Raw genomic sequence first — 21,795 nt, forward strand, 5'->3', positions numbered from 1 at the left:
GCTGACCACAGAAACATCCCCTTCTGAAAATCCACTTCCCAGAACCAGGTACGACACTCTACCTCCTTTAAGAATTTGCTACTTTTCACAAATATTCCAACAACTTTTGAAACCAACGAAACATAACCCAACTTCCACACCATTACCTGCGGCCTTAATTAATGCAGGGTCACTCTCCACACATTCCGCAGAGACCTTTGACCTACCAGTTAACTTTAACCTTGACTTGCAGTTTTTAACTAACACCTGGTTGAAACTTCGATTCCAGCGCTTAGTTTGAGCTGGTGGTTGCATGGAACGGGGTGGGCGGGGGGGGAGGGGGAGGGGGGTGCGCTGGCTCAAATGTTTCTTCATCAGTCATTGGCTGAGAGCAAGAGAGTCAAAAAGAAACACAGGGGAATGAAAGAGAAAGAGAAAGATGGAAGATCACAAGGGGAGAAAGCAGGCACCTGCAAGAGTGAGCTGAAGGAGCAGGGGTTGTCTGATGGCGGATTAAAGAGGCATGAGGGGGATTCAAGACTACACATTTGACGTGCTGACATTTAATAGCACTGGCCGCGGGCTCCTGGGTACAGCTTTAGGCCCCAGTACTTTTTCTTTTATACATTAAGCACTGCTTGGTCCTCACCAGCGACACCGGACTCGTGAGTGTTGTGTTCATTCACATAGAGCAAGGGTCCCAAACTTTTCAGTACGAGGGCCACATTGTATATTTTACAAATATTTGCAGGCCGAAAAAAGATCACTTTGCTAAATGAATACAATTTAAATGAATAAATAGGGTTTATTTGGATCTTTTTTGTAATTAGCATCATACGATTCAGAAGAAAACAGAAATGTGGCAATTACAAATAAACAATGTTGTGCTCAAATTGAGCAATGATATACAATGAGTAAAACATGTGAAACATTAGCAAATGCTTGACCAAATAATCAATTACTTAACTGTAGATAACAACAGAGGACAGAATAAAATCTTGCAGGGATGTGGCCCGCGGGCCGTAGTTTGGAGACCCCTGCTATAAAGCAAGTGGTACGTAGGTTATGCGGGTGCTGCTAGTTTTGATAAGGAGGAACATTCCATACTCAGTTCAGATTTCACCACTCCTACTGATACTTAAGCGCTCTCCATGACTCTCTCGCTGTACACTCAACAAACTCTATCCTACACCATAACTTACCGGGCGCCTGAGTCCACTCACTTCTTTATCTAAGGTGACTTCAGCATCCATATGGACAACTCCAGTAATAGCTACGCATGGAAGCCCCTATGGTGCACTCCAGCTCTCTTCAAGAACTCATTGACTATTGTACCAGCGAGCCTGGAAACACGTGACCTAATTCTAAGTTGGTATCTTAAATCAATATAATTCCTTCAGGGGTTCAGATCATTTTATTCGTAACTCTGAAATTCTTATCAGGCGTATCTGTGGAAAGAGATCCCCACTGAAAGTGCTCACCAGGAACTGGAAAAAAGATCACCCTGAGTTCTTTGGATCCCTTCGCAACTCTTCCAACCCGCCAGTGGAGAACATGCGCAATCCTCCTACAAATATGATTTTTATTGCAAAACCTTTCCAGATGCATTGCACTCTCTGGCCACTAACAAATGTAGACATATTACAAATATCTCTAGATCAACCCCTGAGTTTAACAGAAAGTTGTTAAAGGTGCAGAACAGAGCTGGAGACATGAAGTCTCACTGAAAACTGAGTTCAAAAAAGTCTTATTAACCTATAAACGTGCCATAAGGGAAGCAAAATCTCTTTATTATCCAAGCCGGATACATTCAGCTAATGAGAAATCAAAAGATGTCTTTAAAATTCTGAGCAAATTGCCTGGTAATAGATCTGATACGATCGCCCTTCTTGGCAAATAATCTTTTTGTAACAAGAAAGATGGTGGCCTGATTTACACCGAAAACTGACGATATCAGAGCAGCAACTGCAACAGAATTTCATAGAAATACCTTTCCAAATTCTCCCCCAAGACTGTTGCAATCAATTTGGTCTTCATGCTCTCTATTAGGCTTGCTTCCTGTGAACAAACCAATAATACTGCAAATCCAGATCGCCTGTATTTCTGTCAAATTTCTCTTGCTGGACATTTTTTACTCCCTTTTTGCAGCATCGTATAGCTCAAGCTTGGTCCAAGATCATTAAAGTACATTAAATTAGCACCAGATTACATTACACAAGGTCAAATTCTTTTTTTTTCTAGACAAGGGGAGATTAAGGGGGTCATTCTGACCCCGGCGGTCATGGACCGCCGGGGCCAGGGTTGGCGGGAGCACCGCCAACAGGCTGGCGGTGCCCCGCAGGGCATTCTGACCACGGCGGTTTGGCCATGGTCAGATGCGGAAAACCGGCGGTCTCCCGCCGGTTTTCCGCTGCCCATTAGAATCCTCCATGGCGGCGGCGGCGGTTCTCCCGCCAGGAACAGGATGGCGGTATGGGTTGTCGAGGGGCCCCGGTAAGAGGGCCCCACTTTGTATTTCAGTGTCTGCAATACGCGACGGGTGCCACTGCACCCGTCGCACCTTCCCACTCCGCCAGCTCAATTCTGAGCCGGCGTCCTCGTGGGAAGGGTGGTTTGCACTGGGCTGGCGGGCGGGCAGCCCAGTGCAAAAGCCAAAATACCCTCAGTGGTCTTTCGACCGCGGAGCGGTATTTTGGAGGGGGGAACTCTGGCGGGCGGCCTCCGCCGCCCGCCAGGGTGAGAATCACCCCCTAAGTGACTTGCCCAGAATCACAGGATGTTGAGCTGATGCTGAGACTCGAATCTGGTTCCCCAATTCCGAAGTTGGGAGCTCATTTAGACCCCATCCAATTACTGGCACCGGCTCTACCGAAAAACCCAATCCTTAGCAGCCCTACAACCAACCACTTACTCTGCTTACACTAAATGCAGCAAATGCAAAAATGCTGGAAGCTACATGCCAAACTGTGTTGATACTTTTTACATAAGACAGCATTCTGGAAGATTGCACACTCTGACCTTTGGTCCCACAAGGATCTGCTGTATCCTCTTGTTTAATGTGTACAGGAAGCCTCTGATGGCCATCATTCATTCTTTTGGGTGTAAAGTCTATGCATACAGTGCTTAATTTGTAAAAACATAAGCGTGAGGACAAAGTTATTTAATCAGCGACTACTGCACCTTGCACACCCTGCCAGTGCTGCCAAATGCAGTGTCACCGTTACCTATTAACCACACCATTCCAACAAAGGTAACATTTTCAAATATTCCTTGTCACCAAAGATGTAAAAATGGCCTGGACAAAATATTGTTATTTTAATGTGTGTTGGAGTTTTAAACGATCTGCTGATGAGCTCCTCTGAACAATGGACAGACAGTGCCACCATGTGGTGGGCTGTCAGAAATAAGTGCCGGTCCTGAGCACCGGCAAACGCCAGCACAAACTAAGCACTGATACACACAATTAATTTTTAGGCTCTCCGATTCATCGAGTGACGTTTTTCACTTGAGAGTCTGCTTCTTGGCGCTACAAACGTGGATGGGACAACACTGACTCAAACTGAATAAAATGGAAGTGCTGCTATCCAGAGGTAAACTCAACCTCTGGCACTCTTTGGCCTTCAGATTTTGGACCATGTCCACAATCTGCTAAATACACCAAGGGTCCAGGTAATTAAAATGATTCTACCAGAGAGATGGACAACCGCGTTTCCCCAGTTATCCAAGCTCATATTTTCCATATGCAGTGCCTTCGCCATGTGCGTCCGTGCTGCTAATTAGGATTAGCCTCCGTCACAGGCTCTGCACTACCCAACTGTAAACACCTTTACTTTGGTATTAAAAAGTCCCTTTTTACTAAACTCCAAACTCATCAAAAGTTAGGCTTCTTGCTTGCTAGTTGGTGCTCCACAGTACTACATTTTAAGGGACCATCATTGGTTATGGGTGATAGTGCACTTAATAAGCCAAAATACAGATATAAATACGAATAAGTGATATATAATGATGGCGCCAGGGCTGCACCACTTCACTGTGTGTGTGTGTGAGGGAAGCTTGCATTGCAGCTTGTGTGGTACCTGATGTGTAAGGGAGAAGCTTACACCATGGTTGCATCTCTTCAGTTGTCGCGTGGCTTGTATGTAGTTGCCTTTTTAGCTCCTTAAAGTTGACATCTCCTTTCGGTAGTAACCACCTTTGCCACACTTTAGTGCGTGATGTGCTGTATGTGCGTTTGTGATAGGCACTATTGCCCAGTAGTCTGCACAGCTAGGTCCAGGGTTGTACATTTGAGAACACAATGTCACTTGTTTGCTTTCTTTGTGTGCTTCTTTACGAGACAACTCATTTCAGCCAGACAAAACAAATATGCTGCTCTGCGTTTTTCTCACAGTGTGATGAGCGCTACTTTATTATATAAACAAGTTTTGTGCTACTAGTTAATGAGAGGAGCACTTCTATGTTGGGACTATCTCAAAACCTATACGAGCTGTGACTGAGATGCAGCCCTGCTGACTCTGACCTCCATCCCGACCAAGGAGGATAACCTATACTGGCTTCCAGATACCAGACACCTAGGTATGGGGTTTAGACCATCCCAACTGATCTGGCAGAGGGTACTCCCACTATGCTTACTTTAGTATACTATTAAATACCGATAGGAATATAAAAATATTAGCAATAACAACAATTGCCATAGCTGAACTGTTTATCCTATTCACAATTTTAACAATGCTCATTACCTTAGTATGCCTCTTCTTGCTAATAATCACAGCAGGTTTTTTTTATACACAGATACGATAATTTCAATAAATGTTTTGAAAATGCTTTTCGCGTCTTTATTGTATTTACCTTGGGCATTCAAGAGTGACTAACGAAAGAGTTGGATCTGTTTCCACAGGTTCGTTGGGGATCAGAGTATCATGTTCTCGGCTGCCAACAAACATCTTTCCACATTCTGTTACAGGGTTGGATGTGCTACTATCAGCTGCCTGACATACGACAACATTTACTGATGGTATATCTGAACTGAGTCTCATTATTGTGAAGTTTGTGCTAGTCTAATACACAGTCGATATATTTATAGGAGCAATTTAACACAGTTATGTGTTTGAGGAAATCTTGCACTGCTATTTGTGTAGTACCTTATCTGTAAGGGGTAAGCTTATTCCACAGCTGTACCATTTCAGTGTGTGTGTGTGAGGGAGGCTTGCACTGCTACTTGTGTGGTACCTGATCTGCAAGGGAGAAGCTTATAGCACGGCTGCACTATTTCAGTTGGTGTATGTGTGTGAGGAAAGCATGCACTACTGCTTGTGTGATACCTGATCTGTAATGGGGAAGCTTACACCACAGCTGCACCACTTCACTGTGTGTGTAAGGGAAGCTTGCGCTGCTGCTTGTGTGGTACCTGATCTGTATGCGAGGGAAGCTTACACCACAGCTGCACCACTTCAGTGTGTGTGTGTGTGTGTGTAGCTTGCGCTGCTACTTGTGTGGTACCTGGTCTGTGAGGCAGAAGCTTGCACAACGGCTGCATTACTTCAATGTGTGTGTTGAGAGCACCTTGCAGTGCTACTTGTGTGGTGCCTGATCTGTAGAGGGGAATCTTGCACCACAGCTGCATTGCTTCAGTGTGTGTGAGGGAAGCTTGCACTGCTGCTTGTGTGGTCCCTGATTTGTGAGGGGGAAACTTACACCACAGCTGCATTGCTTGTGTGTGTGTGAGGGAAGCTTGTGCTGCTGCTCATTTGGCATCTGATCTGTAAGGGGTGCGCTTACATCACAGCTGCACCGTTTGTGTGCGTGAGGGACGTTTGAGCGGCTGCTTGTGAAGTTTCTGATCTGTAAGCGGGAAAAGCTTACACTGCGGCGGCACCGCTTTAGTGCGTATGTGTGTCAGTGTGAGGGAAGGCTGCACTGCTGCATGTGTGGTACCTGATCTGTAAGGGGGAAGCTTACACCATGGCTGCACCGCTTCACTGTGTGTGTGTGAGGGAAGCTTTCACTGCTGCTTCTGTGGTACCTGATCTGTAAGGGGGAAGCTAACACTACAGCTGCATCGCTTCAGTGTGTGTGTGAGGTAAGCTTGCGCTGCTGCTTGTGTGGTACCTGATCTGTAAGGGGGAAGCTTACACCACATCTTCAATGTGTGTGTGAGGGAAGCTTACACTGCTGCTTGTGTGGTACCTGAGCTGTATGTGAGGAAGCTTACAGCGCGGCTGCACCACTTCAGTGTGTATGTGTGAGGGATGCTTGCACTGCTGCTTCTGTGGTACCTGATCTGTACGCGAGGGAAGCTTAGACTATGGCTGCACCGCTTCAGTGTGTATGTGTGAGGGAAGCTTGCACTGCTGCTTCCGTGGTACCTGATCTGTAAGGGGGAAGCTTATACCAAGGGTGCACCGCTTCAGTGTGTATATGTGAGGGAAGCTTGCACTGCTGGTTCTGTGGTACCTAATCTGTAAGAGGGTAGCTTACACCAAGGCTGCACCGCTTCAGTGTGTGTGTGTGTATGAGGCAAGCTTGCACTGCTGCTTCTGTGGTACCTGATCTGTACGCGAGGGAAGCTTAGACTATGGCTGCACCGCTTCAGTGTGTATGTGTGAGGGAAGCTTGCACTGCTGCTTCCGTGGTACCTGATCTGTAAGGGGGAAGCTTATACCAAGGGTGCACCGCTTCAGTGTGTATGTGTGAGGCAAGCTTGCACTGCTGCTTCTGTGGTACCTGATCTGTACGTGAGGGAAGCTTACACCATGGCTGCACCGCTTCAGTGTGTATGTGTGAGGGAAGCTTGCACTGCTGCTTCTGTGGTACCTGATCTGTACGTGAGGGAAGCTTACACCAAGGCAGCACCACTTCAGTGTGTATGTGTGAGGGAAGCTTGCATTGCTGCTTCTGTGGTACCTGATCTGTACGCAAGGGAAGCTTAGACCATGGCTGTACCGCTTCAGTGTGTATGTGTGAGGGAAGCTTGCACTGCTGCTTGTGTGGTACCTGATCTGTAAGAGGGAAGCTTACACCAAGGCTGCACCGCTTCAGTGGGTATGTGTGAGGGAAGCTTGCACTGCTGCTTGTGCGGTACCTGAGCTGTAGGAGGGAAGCTTACCCCAAGGCAGCACCACTTCAGTGTGTATGTGTGAGGGAAGCTTGCATTGCTGCTTCTGTGGTACCTGATCTGTACGCAAGGGAAGCTTAGACCATGGCTGTACCGCTTCAGTGTGTATGTGTGAGGGAAGCTTGCACTGCTGCTTGTGTGGTACCTGATCTGTAAGAGGGAAGCTTACACCAAGTCTGCACCGCTTCAGTGGGTATGTGTGAGGGAAGCTTGCACTGCTGCTTCTGTGGTACCTGATCTGTACGTGAGGGAAGCTTAGAACATGGCTGCACCGCTTCAGTGTGTATGTGTGAGGGAAGCTTGCACTGCTGCTTCTGTGGTACCTGATCTGTAAGCGAGAGAAGCTTAGACCATGGCTGCACCGCTTCAGTGTGTATGTGTAAGGGAAGCATGCACTGCTGCTTCTGTGGTACCTGATCTGTAAGGGGGAAGCTTACACCAAGGCTGCACCGCTTCAGTGTGTGTGTGTGTGAGGGAAGCTTGCACTGCTGCTTCTGTGGTACCTGATTTGTAAGCAAGGGAAGCTTACACCACTGCTGTACCGCTTTAGTGTGTATGTGTGAGGGAAACATGCACTTCTGCTTGTGTGGTACCTGATCTGTAAGCGAGAGAAGCTTACACCAAGGCTGCACCACTTCAGTGTGTATGTGTGAGGGAAGCTTGCATTGCTGCTTCTGTGGTACCTGATCTGTACGCAAGGGAAGCTTAGACCATGGCTGTACCGCTTCAGTGTGTATGTGTGAGGGAAGCTTGCACTGCTGCTTGTGTGGTACCTGATCTGTAAGAGGGAAGCTTACACGAAGGCTGCACCGCTTTAGTGGGTATGTGTGAGGGAAGCTTGCATTGCTGCTTGTGTGGTACCTGAGCTGTATGTGAGGAAGCTAACACCACAGCTGCACCGCTTCAGTGTGTGTGTGAGGGAAGCTTGCACTGCTGCTTCTGTGGTACCTGATCTGTAAGAGGGAAGCTTACACCAAGGCTGCCCCGCTTCAGTGTGTGTGTGTGTGTGTGAGGGAAGCTTGCACTGCTGCTTCTGTGGTACCTGATTTGTAAGCAAGGGAAGCTTACACCACTGCTGTACCGCTTTAGTGTGTATGTGTTAGGGAAACATGCATTGCTGTTTGTGTGGTACCTTCGCTGTATGTGAGGAAGCTTACAGCGACTGCACCACTTCAGAGTGTATGTGTGAGGGACACTTGCACTGCTGCTTTTGTGGTACCTGATCTGTAAGAGGGAAGCTTAGACCATGGCTGCACCGCTTCAGTGTGTATGTGTGAGGGAAACTTGCACTGCTGCTTCTGTGGTACCTGATCTGTAAGAGGGAAGCTTAGACCATGGCTACACCGCTTCAGTGTGTATGTGTGAGGGAAGCTTGCACTGCTGGTTCTGTGGTACCTAATCTGTAAGAGGGTAGCTTACACCAAGGCTGCCCCGCTTCAGTGTGTATGTGCAAGGGAAGCTTGCACTGCTGTTTCTGTGGTACCTGATCTGTAGGTGAGGGAAGCTTAGACCATGCCTGCACCACTTCAGTGTGTGTGTGCAAGGGAAGCTTGTACTGCTGCTTCTGTGGTACCTGATTTGTAGGTGAGGGAAGCTTAGACCAATGCTGCACCGCTTCAGTGTGTGCGTGTGAGGGAAGCTTACAGTGCTGCTTCTGTGGTACCTGATTTGTAAGCGAGGGAAGCTTAGACCAATGCTGCACCGCTTCAGTGTGTGCGTGTGGGGGAAGCTTGCACTGCTGCTTCTGTGGTACCTGATCTGTAAGCGAGGGAAGGTCAGATCATGGCTGGACCGCATCAGTGTGTATGTGTGAGGGAAGCTTGCACTGCTGCTTCTGTGGTACCTGATCTGTAAGAGGGAAGCTTACACCAAGGCTGCCCCGCTTCAGTGTGTATGTGAAGGGAAGCTTGCTCTGCTGTTTCTATGGTACCTGATCTGTAGGCGAGGGAAGCTTACACCAAGGATGCCAGCTTCAGTGTGTATGTGCAAGGGAAGCTTGCACTGCTGTTTCTGTGGTACCTGTTCTGTAGGCGAGGGAAGCTTAGACTATGGCTGCCCCGCTTCAGTGTGTATGTGAAGGGAAGCTTGCAGTACTGCTTCCGTGGTACCTGATCTGTAAGGGGGAAGCTTACACCAAGGCTGCACTGCTTCAGTGGGTATGTGTGAGGGAAGCTTGCACTGCGGCTTCTGTGGTACCTGATCTGTACGTGAGGGAAGCTTAGAACATGGCTGCACCGCTTCAGTGTGTATGTGTGAGGGAAGCTTGCACTGCTGCTTCTGTGGTACCTGATCTGTAAGCGAGAGAAGCTTAGACCATGGCTGCACCGCTTCAGTGTGTATGTGTAAGGGAAGCATGCACTGCTGCTTCTGTGGTACCTGATCTGTAAGGGGGAAGCTTACACCAAGGCTGCACCGCTTCAGTGTGTGTGTGTGTGAGGGAAGCTTGCACTGCTGCTTCTGTGGTACCTGATTTGTAAGCAAGGGAAGCTTACACCACTGCTGTACCGCTTTAGTGTGTATGTGAGGGAAACATGCACTGCTGCTTGTGTGGTACCTGATCTGTAAGCGAGAGAAGCTTACACCAAGGCTGCACCGCATCAGTGTGTATGTGTGAGGGAAGCTTGCATTGCTGCTTCTGTGGTACCTGATCTGTACGGAAGGGAAGCTTAGACCATGGCTGTACCGCTTCAGTGTGTATGTGTGAGGGAAGCTTGCACTGCTGCTTGTATGGTACCTGATCTGTAGAGGGAAGCTTACACGAAGGCTGCACCGTTTCAGTGGGTATGTGTGAGGGAAGCTTGCATTGCTGCTTGTGTGGTACCTGAGCTGTATGTGAGGAAGCTAACACCACAGCTGCACCGCTTCAGTGTGTGTGTGAGGGAAGCTTGCACTGCTGGTTCTGTGGTACCTGATCTGTAAGAGGGAAGCTTACACCAAGGCTGCCCCACTTCAGTGTGTGTGTGAGGGAAGCTTGCACTGCTGCTTCTGTGGTACCTGATTTGTAAGCAAGGGAAGCTTACACCACTGCTGTACCGCTTTAGTGTGTATGTGTGAGGGAAACATGCATTGCTGCTTGTGTGGTACCTGAGTTGTATGTGAAGAAGCTTACAGCGACTGCACCACTTCAGTGTGTATGTGTGAGGGACGCTTGCACTGCTGCTTTTGTGGTACCTGATCTGTAAGAGGGAAGCTTAGGTCATGGCTGCACCGCTTCAGTGTGTATGTGTGAGGGACGCTTGCACTGCTGCTTTTGTGGTACCTGATCTGTAAGAGGGAAGCTTAGGTCATGGCTGCACCGCTTCAGTGTGTATGTGTGAGGGAAACATGCACTGCTGCTTGTGTGGTACCTGATCTGTAAGCGAGAGAAGCTTACACCAAGGCTGCACCGCATCAGTGTGTATGTGTGAGGGAAGCTTGCATTGCTGCTTCTGTGGTACCTGATCTGTACGGAAGGGAAGCTTAGACCATGGCTGTACCGCTTCAGTGTGTATGTGTGAGGGAAGCTTGCACTGCTGCTTGTATGGTACCTGATCTGTAGAGGGAAGCTTACACGAAGGCTGCACCGTTTCAGTGGGTATGTGTGAGGGAAGCTTGCATTGCTGCTTGTGTGGTACCTGAGCTGTATGTGAGGAAGCTAACACCACAGCTGCACCGCTTCAGTGTGTGTGTGAGGGAAGCTTGCACTGCTGGTTCTGTGGTACCTGATCTGTAAGAGGGAAGCTTACACCAAGGCTGCCCCACTTCAGTGTGTGTGTGAGGGAAGCTTGCACTGCTGCTTCTGTGGTACCTGATTTGTAAGCAAGGGAAGCTTACACCACTGCTGTACCGCTTTAGTGTGTATGTGTGAGGGAAACATGCATTGCTGCTTGTGTGGTACCTGAGTTGTATGTGAAGAAGCTTACAGCGACTGCACCACTTCAGTGTGTATGTGTGAGGGACGCTTGCACTGCTGCTTTTGTGGTACCTGATCTGTAAGAGGGAAGCTTAGGTCATGGCTGCACCGCTTCAGTGTGTATGTGTGAGGGAAACTTGCACTGCTGCCTCTGTGGTACCTGATCTGTAAGAGGGTAGCTAACACCAAGGCTGCCCCGCTTCAGTGTGTATGTGCAAGGGAAGTTTGCACTGCTGTTTCTGTGGTACCTGATCTGTAGGCGAGGGAAGCTTAGGCCATGCCTGCACCGCTTCAGTGTGTGTGTGCAAGGGAAGCTTGCACTGCTGCTTCTGTGGTACCTGATTTGTAAGCGAGGGAAGCTTAGACCAATGTTGCACCGCTTCAGTGTGTGCGTGTGAGGGAAGCTTACAGTGCTGCTTCTGTGGTACCTGATTTGTAAGCGAGGGAAGCTTAGACCAATGCTGCACCGCTTCAGTGTGTGCGTGTGGGGGAAGCTTGCACTGCTGCTTCTGTGGTACCTGATCTGTAAGCGAGGGAAGCTTAGATCATGGCTGCACCGCTTCAGTGTGTATGTGTGAGGGAAGCTTGCACTGCTGCTTCTGTGGTACCTGATCTGTAAGAGGGAAGCTTACACCAAGTCTGCACCGCTTCAGTGTGTATGTGAAGGGAAGCTTGCTCTGCTGTTTCTATGGTACCTGATCTGTAGGCGAGGGAAGCTTACACCAAGGATGCCAGCTTCAGTGTGTATGTGCAAGGGAAGCTTGCACTGCTGTTTCTGTGGTACCTGTTCTGTAGGCGATGGAAGCTTAGACTATGGCTGCCCCGCTTCAGTGTGTATGTGAAGGGAAGCTTGCAGTACTGCTTCCGTGGTACCTGATCTGTAAGGGGGAAGCTTACACCAAGGCTGCACTGCTTCAGTGGGTATGTGTGAGGGAAGCTTGCACTGCGGCTTCTGTGGTACCTGATCTGTACGTGAGGGAAGCTTAGAACATGGCTGCACCGCTTCAGTGTGTATGTGTGAGGGAAGCTTGCACTGCTGCTTCTGTGGTACCTGATCTGTAAGCGAGAGAAGCTTAGACCATGGCTGCACCGCTTCAGTGTGTATGTGTAAGGGAAGCATGCACTGCTGCTTCTGAGGTACCTGATCTGTAAGGGGGAAGCTTACACCAAGGCTGCACTGCTTCAGTGTGTGTGTGTGTGAGGGAAGCTTGCACTGCTGCTTCTGTGGTACCTGATTTGTAAGCAAGGGAAGCTTACACCACTGCTGTACCGCTTTAGTGTGTATGTGTGATGGAAACATGCACTGCTGCTTGTGTGGTACCTGATCTGTAAGCGAGAGAAGCTTACACCAAGGCTGCACCGCTTCAGTGTGTATGTCTGAGGGAAGCTTGCATTGCTGCTTCTGTGGTACCTGATCTGTACGCAAGGGAAGCTTAGACCATGGCTGTACCGCTTCAGTGTGTATGTGTGAGGGAAGCTTGCACTGCTGCTTGTGTGGTACCTGATCTGTAAGAGGGAAGCTTACACGAAGGCTGCACCGCTTCAGTGGGTATGTGTGAGGGAAGCTTGCATTGCTGCTTGTGTGGTACCTGAGCTGTATGTGAGGAAGCTAACACCACAGCTGCACCGCTTCAGTGTGTGTGTGAGGGAAGCTTGCACTGCTGCTTCTGTGGTACCTGATCTGTAAGAGGGAAGCTTACACCAAGGCTGCCCCGCTCAGTGTGTGTGTGTGTGTGAGGGAAGCTTGCACTGCTGCTTCTGTGGTACCTGATTTGTAAGCAAGGGAAGCTTACACCACTGCTGTACCGCTTTAGTGTATATGTGTGAGGGAAACATGCATTGCTGCTTGTGTGGTACCTGAGCTGTATGTGAGGAAGCTTACAGCGACTGCACCACTTCAGTGTGTATGTGTGTGGGACGCTTGCACTGCTGCTTTTGTGGTACCTGATCTGTAAGAGGGAAGCTTAGACCATGGCTGCACCGCTTCAGTGTGTATGTGTGAGGGAAACTTGCACTGCTGCTTCTGTGGTACCTGGTCTGTAAGAGGGAAGCTTAGACCATGGCTGCACCGCTTCAGTGTGTATGTGTGAGGGAAGCTTGCACTGCTGGTTCTGTGGTACCTGATCTGTAAGAGGATAGCTTACACCAAGGCTGCCCCGCTTCAGTGTGTATGTGCAAGGGAAGCTTGCACTGCTGTTTCTGTGGTACCTGATCTGTAGGCGAGGGAAGCTTAGACCATGCCTGCACCGCTTCAGTGTGTGTGTGCAAGGGAAGCCTGCACTGCTGCTTCTGTGGTACCTGATTTGTAAGCGAGGGAAGCTTAGACCAATGCTGCACCGCTTCAGTGTGTGCGTGTGAGGGAAGCTTACAGTGCTGCTTCTGTGGTACCTGATTTGTAAGCGAGGGAAGCTTAGACCAATGCTGCACCGCTTCAGTGTGTGCGTGTGGGGGAAGCTTGCACTGCTGCTTCTGTGGTGCATGATCTGTAAGCGAGGGAAGCTTAGATCATGGCTGCACCGCTTCAGTGTGTATGTGTGAGGGAAGCTTGCACTGCTGCTTCTGTGGTACCTGATCTGTAAGAGGGAAGCTTACACCAAGGCTGCCCCGCTTCAGTGTGTATGTGAAGGGAAGCTTGCTCTGCTGTTTCTATGGTACCTGATCTGTAGGCGAGGGAAGCTTACACCAAGGATGCCAGCTTCAGTGTGTATGTGCAAGGGAAGCTTGCACTGCTGTTTCTGTGGTACCTGTTCTGTAGGCGAGGGAAGCTTAGACTATGGCTGCCCCGCTTCAGTGTGTATGTGAAGGGAAGCTTGCAGTACTGCTTCCGTGGTACCTGATCTGTAAGGGGGAAGCTTACACCAAGGCTGCACTGCTTCAGTGGGTATGTGTGAGGGAAGCTTGCACTGCGGCTTCTGTGGTACCTGATCTGTACGTGAGGGAAGCTTAGAACATGGCTGCACCGCTTCAGTGTGTATGTGTGAGGGAAGCTTGCACTGCTGCTTCTGTGGTACCTGATCTGAAAGCGAGAGAAGCTTAGACCATGGCTGCACCGCTTCAGTGTGTATGTGTAAGGGAAGCATGCACTGCTGCTTCTGTGGTACCTGATCTGTAAGGGGGAAGCTTACACCAAGGCTGCACCGCTTCAGTGTGTGTGTGTGTGAGGGAAGCTTGCACTTCTGCTTCTGTGGTACCTGATTTGTAAGCAAGGGAAGCTTACACCACTGCTGTACCGCTTAAGTGTGTATGTGTGAGGGAAACATGCACTGCTGCTTGTGTGGTACCTGATGTGTAAGCGAGAGAAGCTTACACCAAGGCTGCACCGCTTCAGTGTGTATGTGTGAGGGAAGCTTGCATTGCTGCTTCTGTGGTACCTGATCTGTACGGAAGGGAAGCTTAGACCATGGCTGTACCGCTTCAGTGTGTATGTGTGAGGGAAGCTTGCACTGCTGCTTGTGTGGTACCTGATCTGTAAGAGGGAAGCTTACACGAAGGCTGCACCGCTTCAGTGGGTATGTGTGAGGGAAGCTTGCATTGCTGCTTGTGTGGTACCTGAGCTGTATGTGAGGAAGCTAACACCACAGCTGCACCGCTTCAGTGTGTGTGTGAGGGAAGCTTGCACTGCTGCTTCTGTGGTACCTGATTTGTAAGCAAGGGAAGCTTACACCACTGCTGTACCGCTTCAGTGTGTATGTGTGAGGGAAACATGCATTGCTGCTTGTGTGGTACCTGAGCTGTATGTGAAGAAGCTTACAGCGACTGCACCACTTCAGTGTGTATGTGTGAGGGACGCTTGCACTGCTGCTTTTGTGGTACCTGATCTGTAAGAGGGAAGCTTAGACCATGGCTGCACCGCTTCAGTGTGTATGTGTGAGGGAAACTTGCACTGCTGCTTCTGTGGTACCTGATCTGTAAGAGGGTAGCTTACACCAAGGCTGCCCCGCTTCAGTGTGTATGTGCAAGGGAAGCTTGCACTGCTGTTTCTGTGGTACCTGATCTGTAGGCGAGGGAAGCTTAGACCATGCCTGCACCGCTTCAGTGTGTGTGTGCAAGGGAAGCTTGCACTGCTGCTTCTGTGGTACCTGATTTGTAAGCGAGGGAAGCTTAGACCAATGCTGCACCGCTTCAGTGTGTGCGTGTGAGGGAAGCTTACAGTGCTGCTTCTGTGGTACCTGATTTGTAAGCGAGGGAAGCTTAGACCAATGCTGCACCGCTTCAGTGTGTGCGTGTGGGGGAAGCTTGCACTGCTGCTTCTGTGGTACCTGATCTGTAAGCGAGGGAAGCTTAGATCATGGCTGCACCGCTTCAGTGTGTATGTGTGAGGGAAGCTTGCACTGCTGCTTCTGTGGTACCTGATCTGTAAGAGGGAAGCTTACACCAAGGCTGCCCCGCTTCAGTGTGTATGTGAAGGGAAGCTTGCACTGCTGTTTCTGTGGTACCTGTTCTGTAGGCGAGGGAAGCTTAGACTATGGCTGCCCCGCTTCAGTGTGTATGTGAAGGGAAGCTTGCAGTACTGCTTCCGTGGTACCTGATCTGTAAGGGGGAAGCTTACACCAAGGCTGCACTGCTTCAGTGGGTATGTGTGAGGGAAGCTTGCACTGCGGCTTCTGTGGTACCTGATCTGTACGTGAGGGAAGCTTAGAACATGGCTGCACCGCTTCAGTGTGTATGTGTGAGGGAAGCTTGCACTGCTGCTTCTGTGGTACCTGATCTGAAAGCGAGAGAAGCTTAGACCATGGCTGCACCGCTTCAGTGTGTATGTGTAAGGGAAGCATGCACTGCTGCTTCTGTGGTACCTGATCTGTAAGGGGGAAGCTTACACCAAGGCTGCACCGCTTCAGTGTGTGTGTGTGTGAGGGAAGCTTGCACTTCTGCTTCTGTGGTACCTGATTTGTAAGCAAGGGAAGCTTACACCACTGCTGTACCGCTTAAGTGTGTATGTGTGAGGGAAACATGCACTGCTGCTTGTGTGGTACCTGATGTGTAAGGGAGAGAAGCTTACACCAAGGCTGCACCACTTCAGTGTGTATGTGTGAGGGAAGCTTGCATTGCTGCTTCTGTGGTACCTGATCTGTATGGAAGGGAAGCTTAGACCATGGCTGTACCGCTTCAGTGTGTATGTGTGAGGGAAGCTTGCACTGCTGCTTGTGTGGTACCTGATCTGTAAGAGGGAAGCTTACACGAAGGCTGCACCGCTTCAGTGGGTATGTGTGAGGGAAGCTTGCATTGCTGCTTGTGTGGTACCTGAGCTGTATGTGAGGAAGCTAACACCACAGCTGCACCGCTTCAGTGTGTGTGTGAGGGAAGCTTGCACTGCTGCTTCTGTGGTACCTGATCTGTAAGAGGGAAGCTTACACCAAGGCTGCCCCGCTTCCGTGTGTGTGTCTGTGTGTGTGTGAGGGAAGCTTGCACTGCTGCTTCTGTGGTACCTGATTTGTAAGCAAGGGAAGCTTACACCACTGCTGTACCGCTTCAGTGTGTATGTGTGAGGGAAACATGCATTGCTGCTTGTGTGGTACCTGAGCTGTATGTGAAGAAGCTTACAGCGACTGCACCACTTCAGTGTGTATGTGTGAGGGACGCTTGCACTGCTGCTTTTGTGGTACCTGATCTGTAAGAGGGAAGCTTAGACCATGGCTGCACCGCTTCAGTGTGTATGTGTGAGGGAAACTTGCACTGCTGCTTCTGTGGTACCTGATCTGTAAGAGGGTAGCTTACACCAAGGCTGCCCCGCTTCAGTGTGTATGTGCAAGGGAAGCTTGCACTGCTGTTTCTGTGGTACCTGATCTGTAGGCGAGGGAAGCTTAGACCATGCCTGCACCGCTTCAGTGTGTGTGTGCAAGGGAAGCTTGCACTGCTGCTTCTGTGGTACCTGATTTGTAAGCGAGGGAAGCTTAGACCAATGCTGCACCGCTTCAGTGTGTGCGTGTGAGGGAAGCTTACAGTGCTGCTTCTGTGGTACCTGATTTGTAAGCGAGGGAAGCTTAGACCAATGCTGCACCGCTTCAGTGTGTGCGTGTGGGGGAAGCTTGCACTGCTGCTTCTGTGGTACCTGATCTGTAAGCGAGGGAAGCTTAGATCATGGCTGCACCGCTTTAGTGTGTATGTGTGAGGGAAGCTTGCACTGCTGCTTCTGTGGTACCTGATCTGTAAGAGGGAAGCTTACACCAAGGCTGCCCCGCTTCAGTGTGTATGTGAAGGGAAGCTTGCTCTGCTGTTTCTATGGTACCTGATCTGTAGGCGAGGGAAGCTTACACCAAGGATGCCAGCTTCAGTGTGTATGTGCAAGGGAAGCTTGCACTGCTGTTTCTGTGGTACCTGTTCTGTAGGCGAGGGAAGCTTAGACTATAGCTGCCCCGCTTCAGTGATTATGTGAAGGGAATCTTGCAGTACTGCTTCCGTGGTACCTGATCTGTAAGGGGGAAGCTTACACCAAGGCTGCACTGCTTCAGTGGGTATGTGTGAGGGAAGCTTGCACTGCGGCTTCTGTGGTACCTGATCTGTACGTGAGGGAAGCTTAGAACATGGCTGCACCGCTTCAGTGTGTATGTATGAGGGAAGCTTGCACTGCTGCTTCTGTGGTACCTGATCTGTAAGCGAGAGAAGCTTAGACCATGGCTGCACCGCTTCAGTGTGTATGTGTAAGGGAAGCATGCACTGCTGCTTCTGTGGTACCTGATCTGTAAGGGGGAAGCTTACACCAAGGCTGCACCGCTTCAGTGTGTGTGTGTGAGGGAAGCTTGCACTGCTGCTTCTGTGGTACCTGATTTGTAAGCAAGGGAAGCTTACACCACTGCTGTACCGCTTTAGTGTGTATGTGTGAGGGAAACATGCACTGCTGCTTGTGTGGTACCTGATCTGTAAGCGAGAGAAGCTTACACCAAGGCTGCACCGCTTCAGTGTGTATGTGTGAGGGAAGCTTGCATTGCTGCTTCTGTGGTACCTGATCTGTACGGAAGGGAAGCTTAGGCCATGGCTGTACCGCTTAAGTGTGTATGTGTGAGGGAAGCTTGCACTGCTGCTTGTGTGGTACCTGATCTGTAAGAGGGAAGCTTACACGAAGGCTGCACCGCTTCAGTGGGTATGTGTGAGGGAAGCTTGCATTGCTGCTTGTGTGGTACCTGAGCTGTATGTGAGGAAGCTAACACCACAGCTGCACCGCTTCAGTGTGTGTGTGAGGGAAGCTTGCACTGCTGCTTCTGTGGTACCTGATCTGTAAGAGGGAAGCTCACACCAAGGCTGCCACACTTCAGTGTGTGTGTGTGTGTGTGAGGGAAGGTTGCACTGCTGCTTCTGTGGTACCTGATCTGTAAGAGGGAAGCTCACACCAAGGCTGCCGCACTTCAGTGTGTGTGTGTGTGTGTGAGGGAAGCTTGCACTGCTGCTTCTGTGGTACCTGATTTGTAAGCAACGGAAGCTTACACCACTGCTGTACCGCTTTAGTGTGTATGTGTGAGGGAAACATGCATTGCTGCTTGTGTGGTACCTGAGCTGTATGTGAAGAAGCTTACAGCGACTGCACCACTTCAGTGTGTATGTGTGAGGGACGCTTGCACTGCTGCTTTTGTGGTACCTGATCTGTAAGAGGGAAGCTTAGACCATGGCTGCACCGCTTCAGTGTGTATGTGTGAGGGAAACTTGCACTGCTGCTTCTGTGGTACCTGATCTGTAAGAGGGAAGCTTAGACCATGGCTGCACCGCTTCAGTGTGTATGTGTGAGGGAAGCTTGCACTGCTGGTTCTGTGGTACCTGATCTGTAAGAGGGTAGCTTACACCAAGGCTGCCCCGCTTCAGTGTGTATGTGCAAGGGAAGCTTGCACTGCTGTTTCTGTGGTACCTGATCTGTAGGCGAGGGAAGCTTAGACCATGCCTGCACCGCTTCAGTGTGTGTGTGCAAGGGAAGCTTGCACTGCTGCTTCTGTGGTACCTGATTTGTAAGCGAGGGAAGCTTAGACCAATGCTGCACCGCTTCAGTGTGTGCGTGTGAGGGAAGCTTACAGTGCTGCTTCTGTGGTACCTGATTTGTAAGCGAGGGAAGCTTAGACCAATGCTGCACCGCTTCAGTGTGTGCGTGTGGGGGAAGCTTGCACTGCTGCTTCTGTGGTACCTGAGCTATAAGCGAGGGAAGCTTAGATCATGGCTGCACCGCTTCAGTGTGTATGTGTGAGGGAAGCTTGCACTGCTGCTTCTGTGGTACCTGATCTGTAAGAGGGAAGCTTAGACCATGGCTGCACCGCTTCAGTGTGTATGTGAAGGGAAGCTTGCACTGCTGTTTCTGTGGTACCTGATCTGTACGCAAGGGAAGCTTAGACTATGGCTGCCCCGCTTCAGTGTGTATGTGAAGGGAAGCTTGCAGTACTGCTTCCGTGGTACCTGATCTGTAAGGGGGAAGCTTACACCAAGGCTGCACTGCTTCAGTGGGTATGTGTGAGGGAAGCTTGCACTGCGGCTTCCGTGGTACCTGATCTGTACGTGAGGGAAGCATAGAACATGGCTGCACCGCTTCAGTGTGTATGTGTGAGGGAAGCTTGCACTGCTGCTTCTGTGGTACCTGATCTGTAAGCGAGAGAAGCTTAGACCATGGCTGCACCGCTTCAGTGTGTATGTGTAAGGGAAGCATGCACTGCTGCTTCTGTGGTACCTGATCTGTAAGGGGGAAGCTTACACCAAGGCTGCACCGCTTCAGTGTGTGTGTGTGAGGGAAGCTTGCACTGCTGCTTCTGTGGTACCTGATTTGTAAGCAAGGGAAGCTTACACCACTGCTGTACCGCTTTAGTGTGTATGTGTGAGGGAAACATGCACTGCTGCTTTTGTGGTACCTGATCTGTAAGCGAGAGAAGCTTACACCAAGGCTGCACCGCTTCAGTGTGTATGTGTGAGGGAAGCTTGCATTGCTGCTTCTGTGGTACCTGATCTGTACGCAAGGGAAGCTTAGACCATGGCTGTACCGCTTCAGTGTGTATGTGTGAGGGAAGCTTGCACTGCTGCTTGTGTGGTACCTGATCTGTAAGAGGGAAGCTTACACAAAGGCTGCACCGCTTCAGTGGGTATGTGTGAGGAAAGCTTGCATTGCTGCTTGTGTGGTACCTGAGCTGTATGTGAGGAAGCTAACACCACAGCTGCACCGCTTCAGTGTGTGTGTGAGGGAAGCTTGCACTGCTGCTTCTGTGGTACCTGATCTGTAAGAGGGAAGCTTACACCAATGCTGCCCCGCTTCAGTGTGTGTGTGTGTGTGTGAGAGAAGCTTGCACTGCTGCTTCTGTGGTACCTGATTTGTAAGCAAGGGAAGCTTACACCACTGCTGTACTGCTTTAGTGTGTATGTGTGAGGGAAACATGCATTGCTGCTTGTGTGGTACCTCAGCTGTATGTGAGGAAGCTTACAGTGACTGCACCACTTCAGTGTGTATGTGTGAGGGACGCTTGCACTGCTGCTTTTGTGGTACCTGATCTGTAAGAGGGAAGCTTAGACCATGGCTGCACCGCTTCAGTGTGTATGTGTGAGGGAAACTTGCACTGCTGCTTCTGTGGTACCTGATCTGTAAGAGGGAAGCTTAGACCATGGCTGCACCGCTTCAGTGTGTGTGTGAGGGAAGCTTGCACTGCTGGTTCTGTGGTACCTGATCTGTAAGAGGGTAGCTTACACCAAGGCTGCCCCGCTTCAGTGTGTATGTGCAAGGGAAGCTTGCACTGCTGTTTCTGTGGTACCTGATCTGTAGGCGAGGGAAGCTTAGACCATGCCTGCACCGCTTCAGTGTGTGTGTGCAAGGGAAGCTTGCACTGCTGCTTCTGTGGTACCTGATTTGTAAGCGAGGGAAGATAGACCAATGCTGCACCGCTTCAGTGTGTGCATGTGAGGGAAGCTTACAGTGCTGCTTCTGTGGTACCTGATTTGTAAGCGAGGGAAGCTTAGACCAATGCTGCACCGCTTCAGTGTGTGCGTGTGGGGGAAGCTTGCACTGCTGCTTCTGTGGTACCTGAGCTATAAGCGAGGGAAGCTTAGATCATGGCTGCACCGCTTCAGTGTGTATGTGTGAGGGAAGCTTGCACTGCTGCTTCTGTGGTACCTGATCTGTAAGAGGGAAGCTTAGACCATGGCTGCACCGCTTCAGTGTGTATGTGAAGGGAAGCTTGCACTGCTGTTTCTGTGGTACCTGATCTGTACGCAAGGGAAGCTTAGACTATGGCTGCCCCGCTTCAGTGTGTATGTGAAGGGAAGCTTGCAGTACTGCTTCCGTGGTACCTGATCTGTAAGGGGGAAGCTTACACCAAGGCTGCACTGCTTCAGTGGGTATGTGTGAGGGAAGCTTGCACTGCGGCTTCTGTGGTACCTGATCTGTACGTGAGGGAAGCTTAGAACATGGCTGCACCGCTTTAGTGTGTATGTGTGAGGGAAGCTTGCACTGCTGCTTCTGTGGTACCTGATCTGTAAGCGAGAGAAGCTTAGACCATGGCTGCACCGCTTCAGTGTGTATGTGTAAGGGAAGCATGCACTGCGGCTTCTGTGGTACCTGATCTGTACGTGAGGGAAGCTTAGAACATGGCTGCACCGCTTTAGTGTGTATGTGTGAGGGAAGCTTGCACTGCTGCTTCTGTGGTACCTGATCTGTAAGCGAGAGAAGCTTAGACCATGGCTGCACCGCTTCAGTGTGTATGTGTAAGGGAAGCATGCACTGCTGCTTCTGTGGTACCTGATCTGTAAGGGGGAAGCTTACACCAAGGCTGCACCGCTTCAGTGTGTGTGTGTGAGGGAAGCTTGCACTGCTGCTTCTGTGGTACCTGATTTGTAAGCAAGGGAAGCTTACACCACTGCT

General features: G+C 50.1%; 1 protein-coding gene and 1 long non-coding RNA gene across 2 annotated transcripts in view; one reads left to right on the plus strand and one right to left on the minus strand.

Annotated features, from left to right (window-relative positions):
- LOC138297212 (uncharacterized) overlaps positions 1-4,974 on the plus strand; it is a 246,792-nt gene extending 241,818 nt beyond the window's left edge. Inside the window, exon 3 of the long non-coding RNA XR_011203935.1 lies at positions 4,877-4,974. This is a non-coding gene — a long non-coding RNA (uncharacterized lncRNA). The remainder of the gene's footprint in view (positions 1-4,876) is intronic.
- The window catches only part of LOC138295359 (exostosin-1-like), an 854,232-nt gene that overhangs the window by 425,416 nt on the left and 407,021 nt on the right, over positions 1-21,795 (minus strand). The gene's annotated exons all lie outside the window — the stretch shown is intronic.

Source organism: Pleurodeles waltl, chromosome 5, assembly GCF_031143425.1.
Source record: "Pleurodeles waltl isolate 20211129_DDA chromosome 5, aPleWal1.hap1.20221129, whole genome shotgun sequence".
Classification (NCBI taxonomy): Eukaryota; Metazoa; Chordata; class Amphibia; order Caudata; family Salamandridae; genus Pleurodeles; species Pleurodeles waltl.